General features: G+C 42.8%; 1 protein-coding gene across 12 annotated transcripts in view; it reads left to right on the top strand.

Annotated features, from left to right (window-relative positions):
- Positions 1–25733, top strand: part of CERT1 (ceramide transporter 1) — a 160650-nt gene that overhangs the window by 55131 nt on the left and 79786 nt on the right. The window lies entirely within an intron of this gene.

Consider the following 25733-nt stretch of genomic DNA (forward strand, 5'->3'; position numbering starts at 1 on the left):
TTCTTGTTTGTTAACCATGATCTTAACACAGTCCTTGAGTTACATCACTAGGCCTGAGTGTTTGGATTAATTCAGTCTTTGTCTCCCTTTTATACTTTTCCCTGTCAACATTTGTTGTTATAGGTTATTTTGACATCTTATGAACTTTCACGTACATTTTACAGCTGAGCTCACAATTAGATTAAGTCTGTAGGTCAAAGAATCACAATAAGAACATAAGAACAGCCACACTGGGTCAGATCAAGGGCCCATCTAGCCCAGTATCCTATCTTCCGACAGTGGCCAGTGCCAGGTATCCCCAAGGGAATGAACAGAACAGGTAATCCTCAAGTGATCCATCCCCCGTCGTCCATTCCCAACTTCTGGCAAACAGAGGCTAGGGATACCATCCCTGCCCATTGTGGCTAATAGCCATTGATGGACCGGTCCTCCATGAATTTATCTAATTCATTTTTGAACTCTGGTATGGTCTTGGCCTTAGCAACATCCTCTGTCAAGGAGTTCCACAGGTTGACTGTGCATTGTGTGGGGGGAAAAATACTTCCTTTTGTTTGTTTTAAACCTGCTGCTTATTCATTAACTTTGGTGATCCCTAGTTCTTGTGTTATGGGAAAAAGTAAATAACGCATCCTTATTTACTTTCTCTGCACCAGTCAGGATTTTATAGACCTTTATCATATCCCCCCTTAGTCATCTCTTTTCCAAGCTGAAAAGTCCCAGTTGTCTTAATCTCGCCTCGTATGGCAACTGCCATACCCCCTAAAGTCTCCTTTTTATGATGATGAGAGGTATCTGGTGGCTTCCTTCAAGGTCTATCATTGTAAAGAGACTATTGTTTTATTGGAAAAATGAGCCGCTCAGTGACAGCATTGAATGGAAAAGATAAGATTGATAAATTTGACATAAAAAGCTCTATTGTGGTGGTTTTCAAGCCGAATGGGGAAATAAACTTTTGAGAACCAAAACCAGAATTGACGGGGGAATAAAGGTAATTTTAATTTTAAAGCAACTATAATCCTGTCAATACCAATTGTAGAATGGAATATGTACATATGTAGACTTATTATAGAAATTCAGTTAACTTGTTTTGGAGATGTAAATATCTGCCAAAATGTAAATCCAGTAAGACCCTTACACATTTATTTTACCTTGGTCTTTACTGTTTTCGTGGCTTACAGTACAATACTTGTAGGGACAGTGGAGAACCACAAACTTGGGTTTTGGCAGGCTAATGAATAAAGAAATGATCAAATATCTTTAAATGTGAAATCTAAAAGTTTATGCATTCTAGTACAAATATGTAAATTTGAACATCTTAAAGCAGCATCCTTTTGGTGAACATTGAAGCTCGTGTTTCCAAGAAGAGTAAAACTGACTTAATTTTGAAATGACTCCCCACTGCATTAGGATCCCAGTATATTGCTTCAATTAGAACCTATAGTGAGTTTCCTTGTTAAACACCGTTAAGTCTAGAAACACACTAGCCTATACTGATAGCAGCTCTTTACCATAAAATCCTCCAAGTAGCAAGGTACTATGGATAATTACTATTTGAGAATTCTCAGACTCTAGAAATATCCTTGACTCTGTCACCACTAAGTTTTTTTTTTTTTCTTGCTAGAATCAGATTGTAAAGCATTGTTAGGTTATTGTTACTTTAGAGCAGTAGTCTTCAACCTTTTTTCATTTGCAGACCCCCTAAAAAATTTCCAGTGGAAGTGCGGACCCCTTTGGATGTAAATCTTTTTAGTTTATGCCTTATAAATAAATTGCTCTGTTATAAGGAATAATTTATTTTACTTAGTTTATTTACATTTTGTGAAATATTTAAAAATGATCTGTGGATAAAGATTATAGAAGATACCTTGTGATACTACCTGTTGCTTTTAGTTTTTTTTTACCCTTCATGCCTCCCAATTTATGCTCAATTTTATCTGGTATTCCATGGTTCAAAAGAAGTCTTACTTTCAGGTTGTTCTGTCAGTTTTACCTGTCTCCAGCAAGATGGGGATAATGTTCTCAGTACCAGGTAGTTTTAGGACAAAATACCATCTGTAGCATTCACTTTTTTTGGTTTTCTTGCATGGTTTACTTGACTAAATTGTGCTTTTAATAGCAAGTTGGTTGGAAGAAAACACAAATAAAATGGTAAACATTAAACTATAGTATTTGGTATAGTTTCTAGAGAGCTGGAAAAGCTATTCTATAACCGTATTTACAAAAAAGGGGAAAATAGGTTAAGTTATTCAGGAATCTTAACCATGATTCTTTTGGAATTCACCACTGTCTGTAGGTCTCTTCCCTCCCCCATCCCGCCCCCCCCCCCCTCCAATGGACACAGGCTCATTGAGAGAGAGATCCTATCTAGCATCAGAACAGCAATACCTGGGGGTTTGGTTTTGAGAGACATCAAAGAATATATTTTTGATGAGTGATCAGTAAAACCTTTCATTAAAAACTGAGAAAACAGTATTTTAAAAACAAAATAACGTTGAAAGAATGCTTAAATACATTTGTACTTTCTGCACAATACTAAAATTAGCTATCAGCATTAAAAGTAATTATTTGAAGAGTACATCTTTAATCTCTTTTTGACCAAGTGAAACACTCCTTTCCAACACCTCCCCCCCTTACAGGTAGTTACCAAAGACTGGCTATAGAACAATGGCATGACAATGCCCTTATCCAAAAGTAGTTTCAAAACTCTCAAGCAAACCATCTCTGCTACATGGCTGAGGCTGAAACATTTAAGCAATATTAACAAAGTTTAGTTACAATTTATTCACATAGATAAGGGTAAAATAAGAACTTAAAAATGGATGGATTTCAAGATCGGCAAGGAAGCATAGTGGAATTTAGTAAGATTGTAGAAATATTTGGTTCAGAATAACAGTTTTCTCCTATTAAGTAAGAGATTTGAAATAGGTTTGTATCTCTGGTCTAACTTCTGACACTAATTTAGCTATACTTACGGGCTTTTGTTTTTATTCTTTGGCAGCCTTTTCTCTTGCACTCTTAAAAATTATGTCTCAGAGTGCTTTTAATTTTGAGGAAATTCTTCTCAAATGATTACACAAATCCTGATTAACTTGATCTATATTCCTTCCAAGAGAGTTGATATTTTAAACAAACATTAGTGCTTGTGTGTGTTCTAAAACACCTTAATTTCGTCAAGCGTTTGTGCGTAGACTTCTGACTAAGACTTCTGGCTAATAGTTTAGTCCTTTTTTTGGCAGCCATACCGGTAACTTATTTGACTCCATTACTGATATATTAATTTTGTTAGTCCATTGGGAATTATTTTGATTATAATGTGGATACACAGTGTCTTGCACAAATTTTAATTGGTGCAGCAGTTTGTTACTTTCTGGGTTTGTTTATATTTGAGCACTGATGTAAAAAGTCATTATTAGTATTAATGTCTTGATGTTGGCAAACCATTGCTATTGAAAATCACTCTTATTGATTAACATTCTAGGCTTCCCTATTATACTTATAACAGAAATTTTCTTTAATGGAAAAGTTCTGAGTATAGTTTATTAAGCTAGATGTGTGTGATACTGTTTGTCTGTGGAGCCTCCCAATCTGGAAAAAATAAACTGCTGTTCTTTGCTACACTGTTATCAAGAAGCTCAATCCCCTTCATGGTTGCTAGGCTTTGGTGTCCAGGATAGCTCCTCCTTTCAGCAGGTCTCAATCAACTCAAGTTTTCTGCTATTTTCATGATCATAAAAGATCTGCTTCTGCACCAGTGTGGTCAAATCAAAATGCAGTGGCCTGTGTACCAGAGTGGGCCTGGTGTTTCTGTGGTTCTTTATACCCTGCTATGTCCCATGGGCCTTTCACTCACAGGACCATTCCTGTTTCCCAGCTTCAGGGCCCCCACCACCATCGGGGCTCAGAGCTACAGGGTCCCCTCCCCTTGGCAGCCTGGGAGCTGCCGGGGATCCCCCTGCTGCTGCCATGGCTGGCGGGCAGCTGCCAGGATCCCCCTGCTGCTGCCACGGCTTTCGGGGAGCTGCCAGGATCCCCCTGCTACTGCCACGGCTTTCAGGAAGCTGCCAGGTACCCCCGCTGCCCATGGTGGCTTGGAGCTTGGGAGCCGCTGCCTCAAGCAGCGGGCACAGCTCCCTGCCACTGCGGGAGGCGGTGAGACCCTGCAGCTCCCAGCCGCTGGCTGAAGTCACGGTGGTCTTTGGAAGTCACAGATTCCGTGATTAAATCGTAGCCTTATTTATCAGCACCAAAATGCATAGTGCAGTTTGGTGTTGGAGTGTCAGCCCTGTGATTGAGGGAAACCATTCAGAATTGATGCATCAAACAGCACTAGCAAGACTTGAGTTTTTTGGCTTTGGGAGTACCAATTTCACTGAACCTAAACTATCCAAGATACTGTTTGTGTCTTCTGACACTATTATTTAAGCATAATAAATGCTTCAGAATAAATTCTGAATAGCAAATATATTTGTGCTTTTATTATCAATAGAAAGCAGTCAGCAAAACATGTACAGTGATCTAGTTTCTATAGTTTATTAAATAACACCTAAAAAGACCATATTGTGCAATTATTAACCTTTATAACTTATTGATATTAAAAATATTTGATGCATTTCTAAAAAGTAGCGCTATACTTAGGCTCCAGTTTATAATCCTATGTTTGGCAGAATTCCTAGGAAGCCTTGCCAAACTTTTGACAACTAATTTAACTAATTACTAATCACAATTACAATTTTCCTCTTCAACTATACACTTGAAATAATTTATGTTCCTAGTTCTGTTCTGAAGTTGCTCTCAGGGAAACCTTATAAGGCAGTAAATACAGAACAAGATTACATTATTAACACTCAAGCTATCATAAACATACCATCCTTCAATATGTCTACACAAGACCTCATTTTTATATTCGTAGAATTCTTTTAATTTGGGTTTTGTAATTCAAAATTGTACAATTAATTAATGAAGTTGAGCACTTATATAGTTGTAAGCTATAGCAAACATCTCTTTAGCCTTGCCTTGAAGGACTCGATGGCGCATCTCTAGTTACATTAGGCAGTGACTGGTAGAATTACAATATGCCCTAACTCCTGACAATAATTTGTTATGAACATTGGCCTCATAAACTGCAATATATATTAAGGCTCTTGAATGGAAGCAAAAACTTACATCATATATGAGCTGCCAGGGAGTAGAGACTTTAGAGTCTTAAAACAGGAGTAATATGCTAAAAAGGCATGTACTTGTAAAGATGAGAGGCTGCATTTAGAGTCAGTTGCATCCTAAATATGCAAGTAGTAGCTCCTGAGAATAAAGAACAGTGATCTAGCCTTGAAAACTCACAAGTACTAATGGCTCCAAAATCTGTTTTGCAGAATAATTGTTGGCTTTGTGGTGATCGCTACTAGTAGTGATGGTAAAGTTTTATTAAGGACCAAAGATGTACACCATTGCTTAAATCTGAGGATAATGATATCTATACTTGAAGATAAATTATTGAACACAATCTCAAATTGGAATATCACTCAGCAGCATCTCTTGTGTTATGATTAGTGTCTGATTCTGTTCTGTTCATAAAGCTAGGGAACATCCATTGCCAAAAGCACCATTAACTGATTTGAGAGGCTGTTGCAGTAGGATGCTCAGGTAAGGGTAAAATTTAAGTGTTTTTGTCAAGGTATAGAAGTCCAGCTATTACCTCTTTGTAAGAGATGGAAATGTATAGGCTAGTCTGTAGTGATGAAGGTATATGGGGTTTAAGGATGTTATTAGAATCCCTAGTTTTGAAACTAGAACAACTAACTTTGTGGTTCAGCGTTTTGTGTAAAAATTCTTTTCTGCCTTTATTGCAGCAGTCACACCGTAGTAATCGTTTTAAATTATGCAGCTACAAAGAAAAAATTCTTAAAAACACTTGGAATTCAAAAGTGAAATGGTTATCAATTTTGGAAAAGTTCCTCTTTCTTATTTCTATATTCAGTAAAGTACCTCAGGGAGATGTTAGTTAAAAAGTCTCTGGCTGGTACCAGAAGTTGGCTTTCGGGAGGAAAGAATTAGTTTACTGTTTTTGGCTTAATCAAGTCTGCTTTTAAGACAAACATGACAAATGCATACCAGGTGGGGGGAGAAGGATAGAAAAGTGAAAACTTGTTTCACTGATGATGGTTTCACTTGTGTACTCCAGACAAGTTATGGTACATAGATGACTCATGAATTGGTGCACTTTAGCCTATGAACCTTGGCTTTTCCCCTGATCTAGGATGACATCTTGTGGTGATTGGGGAAATCTGTCTGTACGATTTATGAATAAAGCTACAAGTAGGTCACAGATGTTGTGGAAGTCATGGATTCTGTGACTTTCTGCGACCTCCATGACATTGGGGCCCTGTAGCAGTCCAGCCGCCGCTGTAGAGGGGAATTCCCCTGAGCTCCCCAGCCCACACGGGTGGCGGGGGATCCCCCGCAGCTGCCAGTTGGCCCTTCCCAACTCCCAGCCCTACAGGCAGGGGGGTATTCCCAATAGCTCCCAGCCCCCATGGGCAGTGGGGGAATACCCTGGAGCTCCCTAGCTGCTTCCACCTGCAGGGGATACACCAGAGCCCCAGCCCATGTGGGTGGCAGGGAGCCCCCGGAGCTCCCTAGCTGCCTCCGCTGGCAGGGGCAAGGGGCCGCAGCTCCCTGCCACTGCGTGCAGCAGGGCAGAGTGCTGGAATCTCCTCCCTCCCCATTTTGTCAGGGATGTTTTTAGTAAAAGTCAGGGACAGGTCACAGCTTCTGTGAATTTTTGTTCATTGCCTGTAAACTGTCCATGACTCTTACTAAAAATATCCATGACAAAATCGTAGCCTTAATGATGAATGCTGGTGCATATTGTGAAATTGTTCATATAAAAATTGCTTTACCATGGAATGCCTATGTGTATTCACCATTGCTGACAAACCTGTAAGCATATCTCTCCCAGATTAGATGACCTTAATGACTGCACTTTGGTTGGTCAAGTGATATGTTAAGAAGGTTGGCTGAATTTGGGGGAAGCCACTTGTCTGTTGAAGGCTGGGGTTTGGAGAGTGGAAAACTACCAGTGGTAGGCCAGAGGAAACAAGTAGCGGAATATATAAATCTGAGGGACTCGGAGGAAGCTTTGGGCCAGAAGAGAAGCGAACGACATGCATTTGTAACTAAGGGGGCATTTTAGCTGTGTGACCAACCAAGCTCAGAGAAAGCAAGCTGACCTGGAGAGAGAAGCTGCATGATTGAGAAGACAAGCCATGGGCTGCAGCAGAAGGATCCTGGATGGCCCCAGAGGGGTCTGATCCCAGCTTTAATGTTTTGGAGTGGTGAGAATACTGAAGCATGGAAACGCATGTATGGTTTATTTTTGTATACGTCTGTGCATTTCTCATGCCATTGAAGAGAGCAGTGGTGGCTTAGAATCATGTGAAAAGTCTGTCAGTTACATTTATCATGTGCCCTTGGAGAGTTAATCTGTGGACCTAGAAAACACACACACAGTTGGAGTTCTGCAGAAAGTGTGCTGAAGCTGTGTGAGTCTGAGGGGTCATCATTGGTAACAGACTAGGCAGTTGGACAGTGAGGTCTCAGTTCTCAGGATGGAGTTCTACACAGAGGATCTGCATCCTGAGGGTTTGTCTCTAAACCCCAAACCTGGGTCAGTGCCCGGACTTTTTTCAGACTCCTGAGACTTAAAGAACATGAGGCCCAGTGAGGTAGGTCCTGTCACAGCAATCTGGTGAGTGACCAGAAAATGGCACTTGACTGACCCTGTGACATTTGGCTACCATACTTTAGTCTCTTCCCATCACTAGTCCTCCTTCATGCTAGAGCAGAGGTGGACAAACTGCAGGACCCTCTTCCTGGGCCCCTGAGTTCCTGACCCGGGAGGCTAGCCCCCAGCCCCTCCCCTGCTGTTTCCCCCTCCCCCGCAGCTTCAGCATGCCATCGGCGCAATGCTCTGGGTGGCCGGGCAGTGCAGTTGCAGAGCCGCGGCTTGACCTAGTGCTCTGGGCAGCATGGCTGTAGCGCTGCCAGCCACCAGTGTTCCAGGCAGCACAGTAAGGGGGCAGGGAGCAGGGGAGGTTGGATAGAGGGCAGGGGAGTTGGGGTGGTGGTCAGGGGGTGGGGGTGTGGATAGTGATCGGGGCAGTCAGAGGGTGGGGAACGGGGGGTTGGATGGGGCAGGGGTCCCCGGGGGCAAGTCAGGAATGAGAGGGGGTGTTGGATGGGGCAGCAGGGGGCAGTCAGGGGTGAGAGGTCTGGGGGTGGTTAGGGAGGAGAGGGTGGTGGATGGGGTAGGAGTCCCAGGGGGTCCGTCAGGGAACGGGGGGTGGGTTGGATGGGGCAGGAGTCCAAGGGGAGCAATCGGGGGCGAGAAGCGGGGGGGTCAGATAGGAGGCAGGGGCCTGGCTGTTTGGGGAGACACAGCCTCCCCTACCCAGTCCTCCATACAATTTTGGAAACCCGATGTGGCCCTGAGGCCAAAAAGTTTGCCTGCCCCTGTGCTAGAGCCATGCTTCTTACACTGTCTTAAAATATCATGCTGGTTATGGTGTCATGAAGTGTAGTAAATTCCAAAGATGGTCGAAGTTAAAATTAGATAGAAGACCAAAAAAGGATAGATGGAGAAAATAGAATAGGAATAAAATGACACTAGAGGAAGTGAATAGCAATAACCTTAAAGCTTGCATCCCAGAGGTTGCTTAAAATTCTTACGATGGCTTCTTATCTGGTACTCGATCCAGGCATAGGGTGATGACAGTCATGATGATGGTGCACCCATCCTATCAAAAATAGCCACCTAAAATAAGTAAACAGTGGTCCGTATACATACATACATACATACATACATGCTTTCTTTTTCATTTTAAAACCATTTTGGTCTGTTGCTATAACAATTCTGTAATCTCACTGGGAGTTTTGACACTCCCATATAAACTGTTCAGACAAAACTCATTGTGCACATTCCTTTGAATCAGTTATATAAAATTACTGAAAGTACAGAAGATGTTTGATAGGTCAGTTTAACCTATAGACGCCTTCTTTCCATTATGGTTAAACAAAGCTTTTAATACATGTGGCAGAATTTTTAAAGACCCTAAAATTATAGGCCGCAACACAAGTCTTCAAAACCAATTCCTAAGGGATACCGTATGAAAAGAAGACATTGTGAAAGTTACTTGATGAGACTACTACTGCATTGAGGGATAGATACTACTTAAACCTTGTTGGCATATGCTTGATGGACAAGAAACTGATGAACCATTGAGAGAGCCACAAATCTGCTATACTAAATTACACAATATCTACTGATAATAAGACAAGAGCCTGCATCCTTTAAGTATTTTCAGTGCTCTTTCCAGAGTTCTAAATTAAACTGATTAAAACTTCTTAAACACATGAAGTTGTACAAATGTGAAATAAACAAATACCTTCGCTATAAACAACTTTGTAATTGGACAATAAATTAAAACGTATAATTGCTGTCTAGTTGCTTTTAACAAAGATAGCAATAACTGAAATTGATAAACTATTCCTTGTATCAAAAGTTCTTAGTGAGCTGATGAAGAGATGACAAAGTTTTTGGCTTCTGTTTACAAGATGGCAGAGAGCACTTCTCTTAGTAAGGTCTTCCGACTCTTGACACGGTTTCCTGAACAGATATGTCAAGCTTCAATTTATTGGAGAAATCCTCTCCAATCCAGGATGACATGAGGGTTCTCCTTGCGAAATTAAAGGTATCAAGGTGGAAAGGAGCAGCAGTTGTGGAGCTGCAGCATGAAAGTTGTGGGAGGTTAAACTGCAAAAAGTGGACACCTGTCAAATGGATCTGCATTTAGAAAAGCTGAAAAATTACACCAACCCACTCAACTAGGGGTTCTGCAGCAGAGAGCAAATAGAAATAGTAAGCCAGCCAGCTGCAAGCTTAAGAGCCCCATCTACTTTAGTTTTTAGAAGGTTTCTGGAATTTGTATTTCCCTTCAGTGTGCAGGGAGGATTTACAAGAACAGAAACCCACTGCTGAGCTGACTTAAGGGAACAAAGACCAAAGTTTAGCCTTTAACAATAGGTGTTTATAGAGCTTAGTCATATGGGTGGGAATCATGAACTTTGTGCCAGGGGTATTAGCAGAGGAGCAAGTTTTGATTGTCATTCTTTTTTTTTTTTTCTCTTCCCCAATGATAGTAAGTTCCTCTGATGTGACAGCTGAGAGCTCATTTAATTCTGAATCGCTGGGGGAGGCTTTACACAAGAAAGGCAGATCTTTTAACAAGACCCATTTAGGAGAGTCCTACTCCTCTAGCTAGTTGGATCGCTGAACACTTAACATGCTGTTGTATTAATTTCTATGGAATAAAGGGCCTAAAGAGTTAAAGGTGTTAATCTGTTTAAGTACTATGGCAAGCACACTATTAAAAATCCTGTTAACCTTTTATTAAAGATACAGAGAAAGACTTTAACTGTTTTTCCTTATTTGAAATGTAAAGTAAGTAAGGCATTCATTTTAACATTCCTTGTTCCCTTTAGCTGAAGAAAGATTTTAAAAAGAACTCCCTTCCCTTGTCTGACAGTCTTTTAGATGGCATTAAAGAGGGTAATGATTGTACTTATGAAGGGAAAAGAGAAGAAGTTAGTAGAGATGTCACTGTTGCTGTTGAGTTTGATCCCATTTCCTACAAGGAAAAAGACACACAGACAAAAGGGGAAGAACTGCAAAGATACACTTCATTTTCTGTCTCTGGTGTTGACTCTAACTTGCAACATTGCTGGTGGAAAAATATAGGCACAGCGCACTGTCTTATCACTCCAAGATCTGGCAAACTTGTGCCAGCATCAGGCTGTTTAGGGCATTTTTAGCTGCCTTTCTGGTCACAGGCTTACAGCAGTGTTAAAAATATACAGTCTTGGATGGCTAAGACAAATGCTTATTAGACAGAAGGCAAGAGAAGAAATAAGGTGGGAAAGGAAAAGGATGCCCTGGAGAGAGTTGGGGGTGGGTGGGTGGGTGTCTCATCCTAGATGGTGTTTGGGATTTAGCTGACCATGGCAGAGGTGGCAGTGTCATCTGGCTCCATCTCTCTAGCCCAGTCTGGTTAGGACATCTCTCAGATTAGCATGAAGAAGGTCTGGGATCCCAGGAGACTGTGAGGGTGGCAGCCATCTTAGTGGAGCTCATTCCTTCCTCTTCTTTCAGCCAGCCATTGTTATGGTAGCCTGCTTTTCCTCTCAAAGGCATTTTTAGGATCCCCCCTCCCCACACCCAAAAGGGAGCGATGGTCAGAATAGTCCCATTTTGTCCACTGATTAGACTTGTTTTTTGATACACCATTGATTTCCAGTCCCACACTTTTCTTTTTTACCAGACACTATCTTAACACAATCCTTGAATTACATCAGTAGGTCTTTTTGTTTGGATTAATTCAGTCTGTCTCCCTCTTACACCTTTTCTCATCAGTATTTTCTATAGGTTATTGTGATACTTTATGAACTTTTCACAGTTGATCTTGCAATTAGGATAAATTTGTAGGCCCAATTTTCACAACACTGCCCATCTCAGAAGCTTCTAAGGAAATTCTTGTTACCATAGTAAAATGGAATAGGCAAGAGCTCTCCTCCCTCCCCTATGGAGGGGAACAGCTCTACAAGATTCATCACTTAACAGTCTGGTTGTCAGAGTGAGCTGAATGGACTGGTCAGCAGGGCAGTGGAGGATATCCTAGGAGCACGGGTCTGCTTATATAAATTGCACACCATTTTTGCCTCTGCCATCCTTGAGGATTTCTTTGCCATTTAATTACAACTACTTCATGATAGGAAAAAGTTTTCAGAATTTTTTTACCATCCTTTGTTAATATTCTTATAACATGGACGGGGGTCTAGCTAGATAGGACCCAGTCAAACATCAAATTCAAGTTATCTTGAATCCTGACTTCAGTGAGACTTTTTTGTGCACAAGGAATTTGGGGTTATGCCCAAAGTTGAGAACACAAGAATGGCCATACTTGTTCAGACCAAAGGTCCATCTAGACAGGTGTCCTGTCTTCTGACAGTGGCCAATGTCAGGTGCCCCAGAGGGAATGAACAGAGTGGGGGTAATCAGGTGATCCATCTCCTGTCACCCATTCCCAGCTTCTGGCAAACTTACAAACTCCCTCCTGAAACCAAATTGTCATTAAAAGATTTACATGTAAAAATAAAATTCATTAAATGTACTACTTAATAATTAAATCCTGGAAAATTGTGCAAGAATGTAGAGGAAACTGAAGTGTTTGCAGTGACTAACAAGAAATGCCAGGTTTTCTAATTTCATGATCTAAGATAAAAATTAATGCTTAGACCAGGGAAGTCTAAAAAGTTAAACATGTAAATGTGCATTTGGGGGACTTGAGCAAAGTAAGAATTTAAAAAGAGTAAAATATCTATTTTGATTAAAAATGAAGGCCATATTAAAGAGGAAAGGGGGATTTACTTTTAGTTTTAGCTAATTAATTCCAATTAAGAGATGCAAGATTTGGCACATTTTGAGATGTGGAACAAGTAGTTTCACCATACCACCATTGTTTTTTAAGTTTAAAAATATTTAAACTCTGAACAAGAACTACTTGAGTTCTCCCTACTTCACCTTTTCAGTGTGTATCCTAAATTATTCCCAGACCCCTTCGTAGCCATAATATGATGGCAGTCATCCATCTCAGAAGTGTTTAGATCCAATTCCCTCCCTCTTCTGTTGCTGGTCCATGAGTTGGCAGGAAGTGTTCACTGCTTGGGTTTTCTTAAGCACACTGAACACTTAACAAATAGATATTTCTTTCCTCAATTAACTGAGTGTACTGTCTGCCTCAGAAGTTCTGCTCCTTGTGGGAATTCTGTGCCACTGCATGCGCGCAAGAATTCCTGTCTAGTTCCAAAGTTCGCTTTTCTCGCCCTTGCCCTCGTGAACTGAAGCACAGCCTCAGAGAGATGCAAACGCTGGTCAAAGGTATTTACAAGTGATAAAATAGCAAGCAGTGTCAGTCTCTCATTGGCCATAGTCAATTGAAGATGTGTTTTGATGAGCCTGAGCTTTGAAAAGCTATGACTGTGCCCGACAGCATGAGCAGAATCCTCAAAGCTGTCCACACATTGGGAAAAATGTCCTTCAGCTCTGCATCATGAATGAATTGAACTTGGAGTGGAGAGTGCATTCCATGTGGCAAAATGTGACAGATGTTGTCCAATTCAACATAGAGGTCCTTATCATTGATGTCCAATCATTTCCCATGTGTCAATGTGCGGTGAAGATCTGTAAATTATTCAAGAGCGTTTTCCTGTCCACAGACAGCTTACTAAGGTCATACCAAAAAAATAAGGTCTTCTGTGGTGCTTTTTGTCCAAAAATTTCTTCGATGGACACTTGAGCAGTGTCAGCAAGCGAGCAAAAAGCCTCCCTCCTGAATTTTTCTTCTGAGCTTCCCATCACCTTATTTCCACCTTGGTAACCAAATTGCCTCATCTTCTGATGAATACGAGTTTCCTTGAAGACAGGCTCAATTCCTAAGTTTTCCGCCATTTCTTTGGCAACAGGATGACATCTTCAAATCTGATGTCTCTGCAGTCTACAATGAAATCAAGGTAGCTTCTCATCAAGGTAGTAGCGATTGCGATGTCCATCGACTGAGGTTTTTAATGCCTTGCTTACAACATTTACTTTGAACAGCATTGCTTGCCAAATGACATTTGAGACCAGAAATTTGAAGTCTGTGATCTGGTTTGCTAGGCTTTGTGCCTTGTCAGATTCTGGCCTCAGCTTTACTTGACTGCCCCTGTTCAATCAGGGCATTGTAAACTTGGTATTTCACTAGCCTTACACTGTCAATGCGGCTTATTGTCCATGAGGATCTTCTACCTGATAGTTGTTGTTGCTTGAAAACAGGATGTATGTCCTTTCCAGTACTCTGAAGAGAGATACTGAATCTAAAGATTATGCTGGATCTGACACAACCGGGTTGAGGGAATGGCAGCCACAAGGCACGAAGAAAGCTCTTGGATTCAGCGAAAGGATCCTTGCTTAGATGCCACTGTTTCCTCCCTTCATGTTTGCACCGTTGTTGTTGCCTTGGCCGTGGCAGTCCTGAAGCTTTATTTTAGTCTCACTCAAAACCTTCTTAAACAGTTCTGTAAGGCTTTTTCCAGTAGTCACCTACAGACCGGAAATAGTGTTCCTTTACTTGGATACAGCTATCCTCGTTGTCAACACATCTTATCATAAAGGATATTTTTTCACTGTAACTAATGTTGGGAGTGCAGTCCATTATTACTGCATAGTACTTTGCTTTGCCGGGCCACATCAGTATGTTATCAAGCGCCTTCCTTGCCATAAGGTCGATCAATTAGTTTTGAATTGTTTTGCAGTAGTAATGGTCCATAGCTTCTTTACAAACTACTCTCGATGCAGGTGCTCATGCATGACAGTCATATTTCCTAAGGAGCTCTTACCAAACCAAGGAAATTGCTGTTATGTTCCATGAACAACTTACCTGACAAACCCCAGAAAGTCAAGTAATTGTTTTGCAAGGAAGAGGGTAATTGAGATCAGACCCTTGAGCACACTCCTCCGGATACTGTAGAAACCCAGCAATAATATGCTAGTTTTCTGTGTCTCTGCATTTATTCAGCTTGAGCCTGGATTTGACCTCCATCCATTTGGAGTTGGCCATAAAATGGTCGGGTGACTTTTCATGTTGCTTCAGAACATCAGCCAAGTTACAACAGTAATTGTACCAGAAAGTGCAAGCAACAATTTTTGGCATTCTTGTAAATATTTTGCAAGAAAAACAGAACACTTTGTCAGTTGGTTTTGATTAAACTTACCAATGCCAGTTCAGTTTTTTACCATTCTTGCACACTCTTTTGCAGTGTGACTTTGAGAAGCGTCGCTTCTGCTCATTTACTGGAAACGTCATAGCCTGGATTTTGCCTAGCCCGTTCAAAATTGTACGATCAATATTGGCAGAGTTTTTAGGATTGCTGGCCATAAAGCAGGATCTGATGTATCGATTTGTGGTGTGCAATTTTTCTCACTGCTGTTTGTCTTCATGCGAGGCTGATTCTTTATCATTTTTCTCCTTATTGTGCAAAACCAGATTTTTTGTTCATCACTCTCCTTTACACTTCCAAAAAAACTGGGCGATTCTCCATCACTTTCCTAATATTTTCGTTCCTTGTCTTCAGGTAAATCTTCTAATTCTGTAGTAACAGGATTTCCATCATTTACGCTTCTCTCCTTCTTGGGGCATCTTTTTCTATGCAGGGAAACGGATAGTATTAGAAAGAGCAAAAGTCTTTGTTCCGCAGTCTTAGAAAGTCATCCAAACATTACATGTTAAGCATGGCAAAAGAAGTAACAGTATTTCTTTCATATTGTTGAGTTAAGGGTTCAATAGATATCTCTGGTGTCTCATTAAATATGTCCTTTATTAGTTACTACTTACTCTTCAAGTCTTAAAACACAAGTACATTTTCAAAATTACACAATAAAACAAGATTCACAATATAGCAACTGAGCTCTCATTTCACTTCAGTTCGTTCTTGTATCTCACTGACTGGTGATGTACCACCCCTTATATACCTGCAAGGGCATGGCTGACAACATTCTAGGAGTTTCGAGGAAAATGTAGTTCTCAAAGTTTGGAAGGTTCCACGAGATTCTATTAACATCCAGAACATTCTAGGAGGTTAGTGGGGGGAAAAAATGAATCCACATAAGGAATACCTGAAACATTTTACTTCAAACATTCCATTTTCCCTTTTGTCACTAACAAAAACAGCACACACACCCCAGCCCAGCACCCCAGGCAGTTGCCTGGATCACCTGTCCCCAAATCCGGCTGTGGGGTAGGGCAAGTGGTGTGGGGTGGGAGAAAGAGGCGGAGGGGATGGCATGGGGAGGGGGGGATGTGGGAGTGAAGGGAAGAGGATGGGGTGGGGGATAGGATGGGAAAGAGGCAATAGGGAAGGGGACTGGCGGGAGAGCGGGAGCCTAGCATGCAGCATCTCCTCGGCAGCAGTTGGGGCTCCCCCGTTAAGCCATCCCATTGACTCCCCCGCCCCAACGGGCCATACGCCCACTGCACTTGGACCAACCCACTGAGCCCCCCCCCGCACTCCTACAACACTAAGCACCAACCAGATGCACCCAGACCCCCACCCCCACCAAGACCCATTCCTCCAGCAGCCGGACCCCCTAACAAATTCCATCCCCACCACACCTACCCTGCAGAGCACTATCTCCCCACACCCAAACCACCCCCTTACTGAGCCCTATCTACCTTCACTTGGACTCCCTTTGCAGAGTCCCATTGCCCCTGCACCTGAAACCCCCAACGAGCCTCTGTGCATCCAGATCCCCCACTGAGCTGTCTGCACCCAGATTGCCACACCCAGAATCCTCACCCCACACCTTGATTTCCCCCCCCCCCCCACACAGAGGCACTAAGCCCCTTCACACTTGGATCCTACTGGGTTGAGCCTGCCTGCCCAAACCTGGTGCGCCTGTCTCTTGCACTGTTGGGTTGGGTGCAGCCTCACTGCTGAGTCCTGTCCCAGGGTGGATGGAAGGAGGGCTGCAGGGTAATCTCCCATTTCCATTCAGCCAGTGGTCTATGCTACCCCATGTTGGAGCCTCCACGTCTATTTATTGAAAAACAAAATTTGAAAAATGTTGCAAAATTTTAAAATATTATGTGCAGAATTTTTTTTGGATGGCAGGGGCACAGAATTCCCTTAGGAGTACTGAGAAGTGAGTGGGAAAGTCTGATCTATTTCCTTGTGTTGCAGCACTTCAGGATAATTGTGCTAGGACAGTGTGGTTTTTATATAAATTTCCAGGATTGTCACTCTGAAGCCTAAAATGTCTGAGTCATTGTGAAGTGATAAGTTACAAGCATAGCTGACAGGTATTCTTGCTTAGAATATCACCACATTGAATCATCAATTGGTTTTGTGGTCTGTTACCATCTAATTTTAAAGTTCTCAGCTGTTTTTGACTTTACAAATTAGACCTGTATCATATACAGCTACAGTAAGTCATGCATCTGTGCCATGCCAAGAGTTCTAGATCATTGTAATATCAGAGGTAAATCAGCCAATTACCACCCTTACTCTACAGCTAATTTGCATGCAACAGTGTTGTTAGTTGCTTGAGGAAGACTGCACAGCCTGTGGATTATTTGGCTCAACTGTAACACCCATGCAGTGCACACAGTTCTCCCAGCAGAACACACCCACCCTCTGATGGGTTGGACTCCCCCTTCCGAGGTGCCACTTGATGTGCTGGGTTCCCACTGAGCCTGCCCGTTCCACCAGCCTGGGCTCCCTCACCTTGTCCCGCTGTGACTGACACACACACACACACACACACACACACACACCTATAGAATCACACAGAGTCTGCAATCAGCTCTGTGTGGGAAGACTCAGCTCAGGGAATTTCCCAGCACTCAGGTGAACAGACCCTCTGGATTGTAAATCCAAAGATATATCGTCTTGTGCTATATAGAGATCTATACCACGTAAACTCATGAAATTCACTCCCTCCCTCAATGTAGAGGAAGATGTGCACAGCTTTTTGCTCCTCTCCGCCCAGTTATGAATTGCACAACCTAGGTTTTAGAATAAACAAAAAAACAAGTTTATTAACTACAAAAGGTAGGTTTTAAGTGACTATAAGGGATAGCAAACAGATTAAAGCAGATTATTGAGCAAATAAAACAAACATGCAAACTAGACTTAATACATTAAAGAAATTGGCTACAAATAGTAATTTCTCACCTTAAATGTTGTCTTATGCAGGTTGCAGAGTTTCTTGAAGGTAAACTGCACTAGTTGCAGCTTAAATCTCCAGCTGTACCCTTCACAGGCTGACCTTTCTCATCTGGGGTCAGCCCCTGTTCCCCCCAGTTTAGGCCCTTTGTTTTTTCAGATGTTTTCAGCAGCCTTCCTTCTTGGACAGGAAGGCAGTGGAGAAGAGCCAAGATTAACTCACTTTCCAGCCTTAAACAGGATTTGCATATAGCAGGAATCCTTTGTTTCCCAGTTTGACCCACACCCCCTCTTAATAGAAATACACTAGATGTCCAAGATGGTGTCTAGTACTAGGTGACATGATCACCTGACACTGAAGTGTTAAAGCAGCATCCCAGGAAACTTCTCAGGAAGGAGGGAGATTAGCATCTTCAAAGTCCTATTGTCCTTCCTAATGGCCCTTCCAGGCTGATTGCCTACTGTCTGGGCATTCCCCAGGTGTAAGCACTTTTGTAGTGTGTGTGTGTGTGTGTGTGTGTGTGTGTGTGTATGATACAAATAAGATAATCACATTCAGTAAATCTTAACATTTCCAATGATATGTAACATGACCCATCTTCCATAAAATATAGCTTAGTTATGCCATATGCATATCATAATCCTGTTTCTATGAAGAATATGGGGCATAGGGTCACACACCCACAAAACTAGTGTCCATATTAACCAAACACTGTCCCTTACCACAGTGCATGTATCTCATTTGTCATGCAGACATCTCTTCCAGCACAAAACAACCCACACACAACACAACCAACACACGCAACCTGAAACCTAGCCCCTCACTGCAGCACACACTCTCGGTTGCCACTCTCACAAATCAACATCCACCATACACAATGATGCCAAACACACAGCCCTTCACTGCAGCACCGACCCCATCTGCACAAATCAGTACAACTCAACTCTCTCACAAATCAGCACCACTAGTGGACACAATAAACCCAAACATCACTCTGAAGCTTAGAATATCTGTTGTCTGTGAAGCAGTGGAAACAGTTGCAAGCTCTCTTATTAAGAATATCACCAGGTGCAATCATTACTAGGATTCGCGGTCTGTTACCATCCAGTTTAAGTTCTCAGCTACAAGTCTTAATTTTAAGATCATTTAAATGCTCTTATTTGTCTCTTTTTATCTCTTCAGTTGTGTTGATATTTCAATCGCTTTTTCTACCTATTTGTTTCCATTACTAAGACTTAAGGATATACCAGTTCCTTTGTTCCACAATGCTTTATATTGCATGGCGGTGGGAGGGTGCTGCACTGAGGTATCCTTAACTGTTTTTGAACAGAAATGCCATCTAATTATCTTCCAATACCTCGGATCTGAAAGCATTTTTCTCCTGCATGACCTGAAGTACCAGGTTTCTTAGCTCAAAGGCTTCAGTAAACACGCACACCTCCTAGGTCTGCCCATTAGTAGAGGAAAGAGCCACTCTGTTAAGTGTGACCTCTCCTATTGACGGGCTTCAGAGGTAGCAGCCGTGTTAGTCTGTATCCGTAAAAAGAAAAGGAGTACTTGTGGCACCTTAGAGACTAAAAAATTTATTAGAGCATAAGCTTTCGTGAGCTACAGCTCCGATGCATCCAATGAAGTGAGAGTTTTACTGCTTGTAAACTCCGATGCATCCTATTGAGAGAGTTATACTGCTTGTAAAGTCTTTTGTTGATCTATCTAATTTAAGATTGCCTATCATAACACTTGATTATTGCATATTTGCTTTTTTACTTTTTGTCTTTGCAGACACAACTATTAGGGTAAATACTTACCAAAAAATCCATATTTAAAGTAGAGATGCAACAGTTTGTGGGGGTTCATTGCCGTCCACTTCACATAAATGTTAATATTTTAGAGCAATTGTTCTGAGTGTGGTCTTAGGATAACTTGTTAGTCTGTAGCTAGCTGGCTGGTCGGAAGGTGCTTTTTGTTCATTTGTTTCCAGCTGCTAAACCACATTAAAGGCTAAAAAAAGTTAAATAATAAAAGCAATTGATTACATGGAAAAGTGCTACAGGGATTATATGCAATTACAAAAAGGACTGAAGACTGTTGTGGTAATCAAGAATGGGCATAGAGGACCTGAATACAGTCTTAAAATGTGTCAGAGACAAAGTGAGTGAGGTAATATATTTCTTTTATTGGACCAGCTTCTGCTGGTGAGACCTGCAGAAGAGCTTTGTGTGTCTCGAAAGCTTGTTTTTCACCAGCAGAAGTTGTTCAATAAAAGAGATTACCTCATCCATCTTGTCGCTCTAATATCCTGGGACCAACATGGCTACAACTATCTTGAATACATTCAAATGTGTCAATTAGAGAACTCATTTTAGAAGACCATTTCTAAGAGGTGTCCACTAAATGGCATCAAAATGTTCAGTGTGTCAGGATGAAATGTTGTATTTCTTCTGAAGTATAAAAACAAGTTGGATATCAGCCAGTACTATCCATATCAAGTGAGCAACACAGAGGAAGACCTGAAGTGGAAATGTAGCAATAGCTGAATATCTAAAAATGTATTTTATAACTTACTCCCCGATCTGTTAGTTTCAGTGTTCCATTTCCAGCTAGTGTTTTGAAGGAACTGCATTCTACTTTGTCTTCCTCTGTTCACTTGATATGGATAGAACTGACTAATGTCTAGCTTGTTTTTTATACTATGCACCCTATCTGACACACTGCACGTTTTGATGCCATCTAATAGACACGTCATAGAAACTGTCCTTTTAAAACAGGTTCAACTGACTCATTTTAAGGCTGTCTTTGGGACCTCTGTGCCCATTCTTGATGATCACAAATAGCCTTCGATCCTATTTGTAATTGCATATCACACCTACCGCACATTTCCATGTAACCAACTGCTTTTGATATTGTGACCAGGGTCTCAGGTGGGGCCTACACTGAGATTACTTAATTAGGGCAACTGCAAAGAATTGGGCAGACAATCCCCAAAGCTGGTGGATATTTCAATACTTAGATTTACCAAGACAGCACAAAACCGCTTCAGTAATACCTTACTGGTTGCACAGAAGCAAAAAACAGTTCTCTTATAGCAACCCAGCCTTGGGCTCCCTCCCAACCTCCAAGTCAAATATGAAAGTTCTTCCACTTCCAAAGGGCCAGGCACATTACCTCCCAGGTTAATGAATATTTCAGAGCTTACCCAAATACACGCTTACAACTAATTCTTATTAACTAAACTAAAATTTATTTAAAAAGAAAAAGATTATTCATTAAATGATTATGCATACAGACATGAGTACAGTTCTGAGATCAGTTTCATAGAAGAGATGGTGAGCTTTAGAGTTGCAAAGAGTTCTTAGAATTAATCCGTAAATTCAGTCCAATGTTCCATCCCAGGGTAATCCAAATTAAATTGGAGATACCAATCTTGCAGTTCATTGCTTCCCCTGATAAAGCATAAGCACATTCAAGAGAAAAAGGATCAGGTCCCAAGAGTTTTTTGTATAGTTCCTGGGCAGCATAGGGTCCTTGACTGAACAATAGACCTTTGAAGTAATAGACCTTTGACCTTCTGGTTCTCAAGCATCACCGGTAATTAACTGCATGGATTAACATAAGGTAATTTATCCATTAAGCAGTTCATAGTCTGTTTATCACAGACTTTAAAGAGACATACGATATTATTTCACTCGTGTCCTCTAAATGGTAATATTTCCTTTTGATTTCTGAATCAATAGCTATAGTAATGGACAGGAACGATCTGTTTACATGGGTAACATCTAACAAGATATAAATAAACACATACGATTAGTATCACCTCCTATTCTTTAACAATACAGATTTGAATTGCAAAGTTCTAGCCTACCTAACATGGAATGGCCCTAATTACCATTTATATACTTTCTAACTCTCTAAAGGTTAAATCTGGGTCATTTAGCCTGCGAGCTGCTTAACCCTTTCTGGCCATGTGTCATGTATGTTTAGTTTTTAATATGGCTTAACAACTGCAAGCAAAAAAACACTTTCCGACCCTATCCACAAGTGATACTAAGACCACAGTCAAAACAGTTGCTTTAAAATATTAATGTTTATGTTCAATATGCAGAATATATTCTTGTTAGTCAGAAATAGCTTTTCCCATTTACTGTCCTTAACCATAAGCAAGGCTTAATATACTCAGTGGCAAATTGAACTCCTCAAATCTGTGACAACATGCGTTGCTTTTCACAACATTAATGCAGAAAACTAGAAATTCTGCAGCTGCTTCGATAAATTAAATGATTCTAGTCTGTTTGCTTAATGGATGATGATAGTGCAGTGGCTCTTGTGGTATTCATTTTATATCCCAAATTCCATTTATTTTACACTATTCCCATGTTCTTCGAGTGCTTGCTCATGTTGATTCCATTCTAGGTGTGTGTTTGCTCACGTGCATCGTTGTCAGAATATTTTGCCTTAGCAGTATCCGTAGGGGCTGGCTGTGGCGCCCTCTGGAGTGCCACGCTCATGCACCGGTATATGAGGCACCGCCGGCCCTATGCCCTCTCAGTTCCTTCTTGCCGTCTGTGATGGTTGGTCGAAGTGCCTTCCTCTTTCTTTGCAAGTGTGATAATGGTTCTTACAGCCTATTGACTTTTTCCACTATTTGGCTTTTTCCACCAAATGCATCCGATGAAGTGAGCTGTAGCTCACGAAAGCTTATGCTCTAATAAATTTGTTAGTCTCTAAGGTGCCACAAATACTCCTTTTCTTTTTGCGAATACAGACTAACACGGCTGCTACTCTGAAGCCTATTGACTGTTTCTTTTGTAGTTAGAGTTCCAGCAGGGACTTTGTCTTGCAGCGGAGCATGCCCTGGTTCCAGGCTTCAAACTGTGTTCTTCGTGCAGTCAATCTATGCTGGTTAGGCAACTGCTGTGGGGGGCCACTAAAGTGTTTGGGGGAGTCGTACATGAAAAGTACAGGATCTGCAAGAACTTAAGCCGAGCATCCAAAAAGAATGGAACACTTAAAGCTCTCTGAGAGAAACACTTTACCCAGCGTCGGAGCCTCCCTCCTCTGAGTGAATACCTAGTACGTAAGCATTTGGTGCGGAGTGCTCTGCCAGCACAGAGTTCCTCCCGGCACCGCTCCTTCCTCCTCCCCTCCCCCGCCCGCTGGTGTCCAAGTACAGAGGGGTATGGGGTGTCTGGCAAAGAACCCTGTTCAGGTCACCTGCCAACCCTGAGATCCATGGGGGTACCTCCCTGACTGGACCTTCAGCTTGCCCAGGGATCCACCTCTGACTCCTGGGAGTGGTAGGGGACTCCAGCACTTGTTAGTGCCTTCGACGCCCAAGGTCTTCCAGGCAGTTAGGAACCTTATGGCCCTTCTGGCACTGCCTACACCACATGCAACATCTGATTTAGCTAAGGATCCCCAAACAAAGGGCAAGTTAGCTCACCTCAGAGGGCAATGGAGCAAAGGGGTCAGTCCCTGACTCTGAGGCCACAATCCCCAGCTCTGCAACTGCAGTCCCTGGCCACACATCCCAGGTCACCAGCACTGTGTTCACGGTCCCTGCCAACAAGGTGCGGATCATCTACATTGAGGCACTGGTCTCCGCATTCCTGGTACTAGCCCTCCTTGTGTCAACCAACGTCCCAGTGCAGTCTTCGTCCCCCAGACAGCCATCAGTGTGCCGGTCCCCATCGCTCTGGCACTGTTACCCAGAGAGGTATCAGTCACTGGAGCCTCGGCACCAGCCCTCCATTCCTGTGGTCAGCCAGCAGAGGCAAGCCTCCATGCCTCACACACACGCCCCGAAGCGATGACTTGTCTGGGTCGGAGCAGGAGTTCAGCCTCTCACCACGGAAACAGCATTCTCCTTGGGCTCCAGAATCCAGCGTGACGATGGTGGCACTGACGATGGTAGCGTGGCAGCAGGGCCACTGGCCAACTCAGTGGTCCTGTTGGATTCCATGGGGGCCTCCAGTGATGCCGGTGTTGTACTCACACCACTCCTCCCTGGCTGCCTCGGAGAAGCATCCCCCTGCACCGCCGGCACTGAGGTTAAAACATGACACCGAGTCAGATGCGGTTATGGAAGGACAGGTGCAAACACCCCGTGAACCCTCCCTGATGGAGGAAAGTGCCCCAGTAGGTCGCACACGGAATCACAGGGTTGGAAGAGACCTCAGGAGGTCATATAGTCCAACCCCCTGCTCAAAGCAGGACCAATCCCCAATTTTTATCCTGGATTCCTAAGTGGCCCCCTCAAGGATCAAGCTCAGAACCCTAGGTTTAGCAGGCCAATACTCAAACCACTGAGCTATCCCTCCCCTCTTCCTATGGTGCCATTGTCATCCTTGTCACTGGACAAGGCAGTAGAGGGGTCCTTGCATGCAAGCCTTCTTGAGGACTTTATGGCACACTAAGCCCTACTTAATAGGGTGGCATCCAACCTAGATCTGGAGACTGAGGAACTGGCGGAGCCATCGGACACCCTGTTTGATGTTTTGATGGCGGTAGCCCCGACATGGGTTGCTCTGCCGGTTCACAAAGGGGTATTACAGATTGCCAAGACATTGTGGCAAATCCTTTCTTCCACCCCACCCATGTCCAAGCAAGCCGAAAAGAAATATTATGTCCCTGTCAAGGGGCTTGAGTACCTCTACATTTGCCCTACCCCCCGGCTTGCTTGTAGTTTCGGTGGCTAATGAAAGGGACAGGCAAGCACCATGCCTAAAAATGACACACAAAGACAGGACCTTTTTGGACAAAACATTTATTCAACAGCCAGTCTCCAGTTCAGGGTGTCCAACCCTCAGGCCTCTCTGGGGAGGTATAACTTTAATTTGTGGGACTCCCTCAATAGGTTCAAGAACTCCTTGATGCAGGACCTTGGCCAGGAGTTTGACCATTCTGAAAGAGGGTAAGACGGTCACGAGGGGCTCCCTCCAGATGGCCTGGAACACTGCTGACTCAGCAGCCAAAGTGGTTGCCTCAGCCATAGTGATGAGGCGCAGTTTGTGGTTGCAGTCCTCTGGTCTGTCCCAAGAAATGCAGTCCTTCATCGAGGACTTTCTATTCAAAGGGAATGCACTCTTCTCGGAGCAGACAGATGTGAGGCTGCATGGGCTGAAAGGCTCTCAGGCCTTGCTATGCTCTCTTGACCTCAAGCAGTTCCAGCCAGGTCACCCAGGTCCTGGGGGCCTCCTGGACAAAGTACCTTCAGAAGGAAAGGGAGAGACAAGGGGTTTAAAAATACCATCACCCCTCTTCCTCCCATTTGCCTGCTCAGTCCAGCCCTGCAAGACATCAAGAGGCTTCAAGACGGGCATTTGATGGTGCACACAAGGTTGGTGCTCCAGTCGGACTCTAGGATCCAGCTCCTACCTTATTCCTCAACCAGTTGTGCCCCATCCGGTAGGCATGTTCTCAGATAATATTGGACCGTTGGGTGCTCAGCACTGTGTCCCTGGGCTATACTCCGCAGTTCTCGACTGCCCCTCCCTTCCACCCCCCCTTTCTCATCCCTCTTTAGGGACCCTTCTCATGAGCAACTGCTCATTCAGGAGGTGGAAGCAGTAAAGGAAGTCCCTCGAGACATGAAGGGGAAAGGGTTCTACTCCCGATTATTTCCTAATCCCAAAAGCAAAAGGGAGCTTCAGACCCATTCTGGACCTGTGCCACTTCAAAAAAAAATCTCAGTAAGATGAAGGTTCACATGGTCTCTCTAGTCTCCATTATCCCCTCTTTGAATCCAGGAGTCGGGTACACTGCTTTCAATTTGAAGGATGCATACTTTCATATTTCCATTTTCTAGGGGCAGAGGCAGTTCCTGCATTTTGTGGTGGGCCAGTGCCATTTCCATGTCACGGCACTACCTTTCAGCCTCTCGTCTGCCCCGAGAGTGTTTTACAAAGTGTATGGCGCCAGGCATGAT

Source organism: Dermochelys coriacea, chromosome 5 (assembly GCF_009764565.3).
Source record: "Dermochelys coriacea isolate rDerCor1 chromosome 5, rDerCor1.pri.v4, whole genome shotgun sequence".
Classification (NCBI taxonomy): Eukaryota; Metazoa; Chordata; order Testudines; family Dermochelyidae; genus Dermochelys; species Dermochelys coriacea.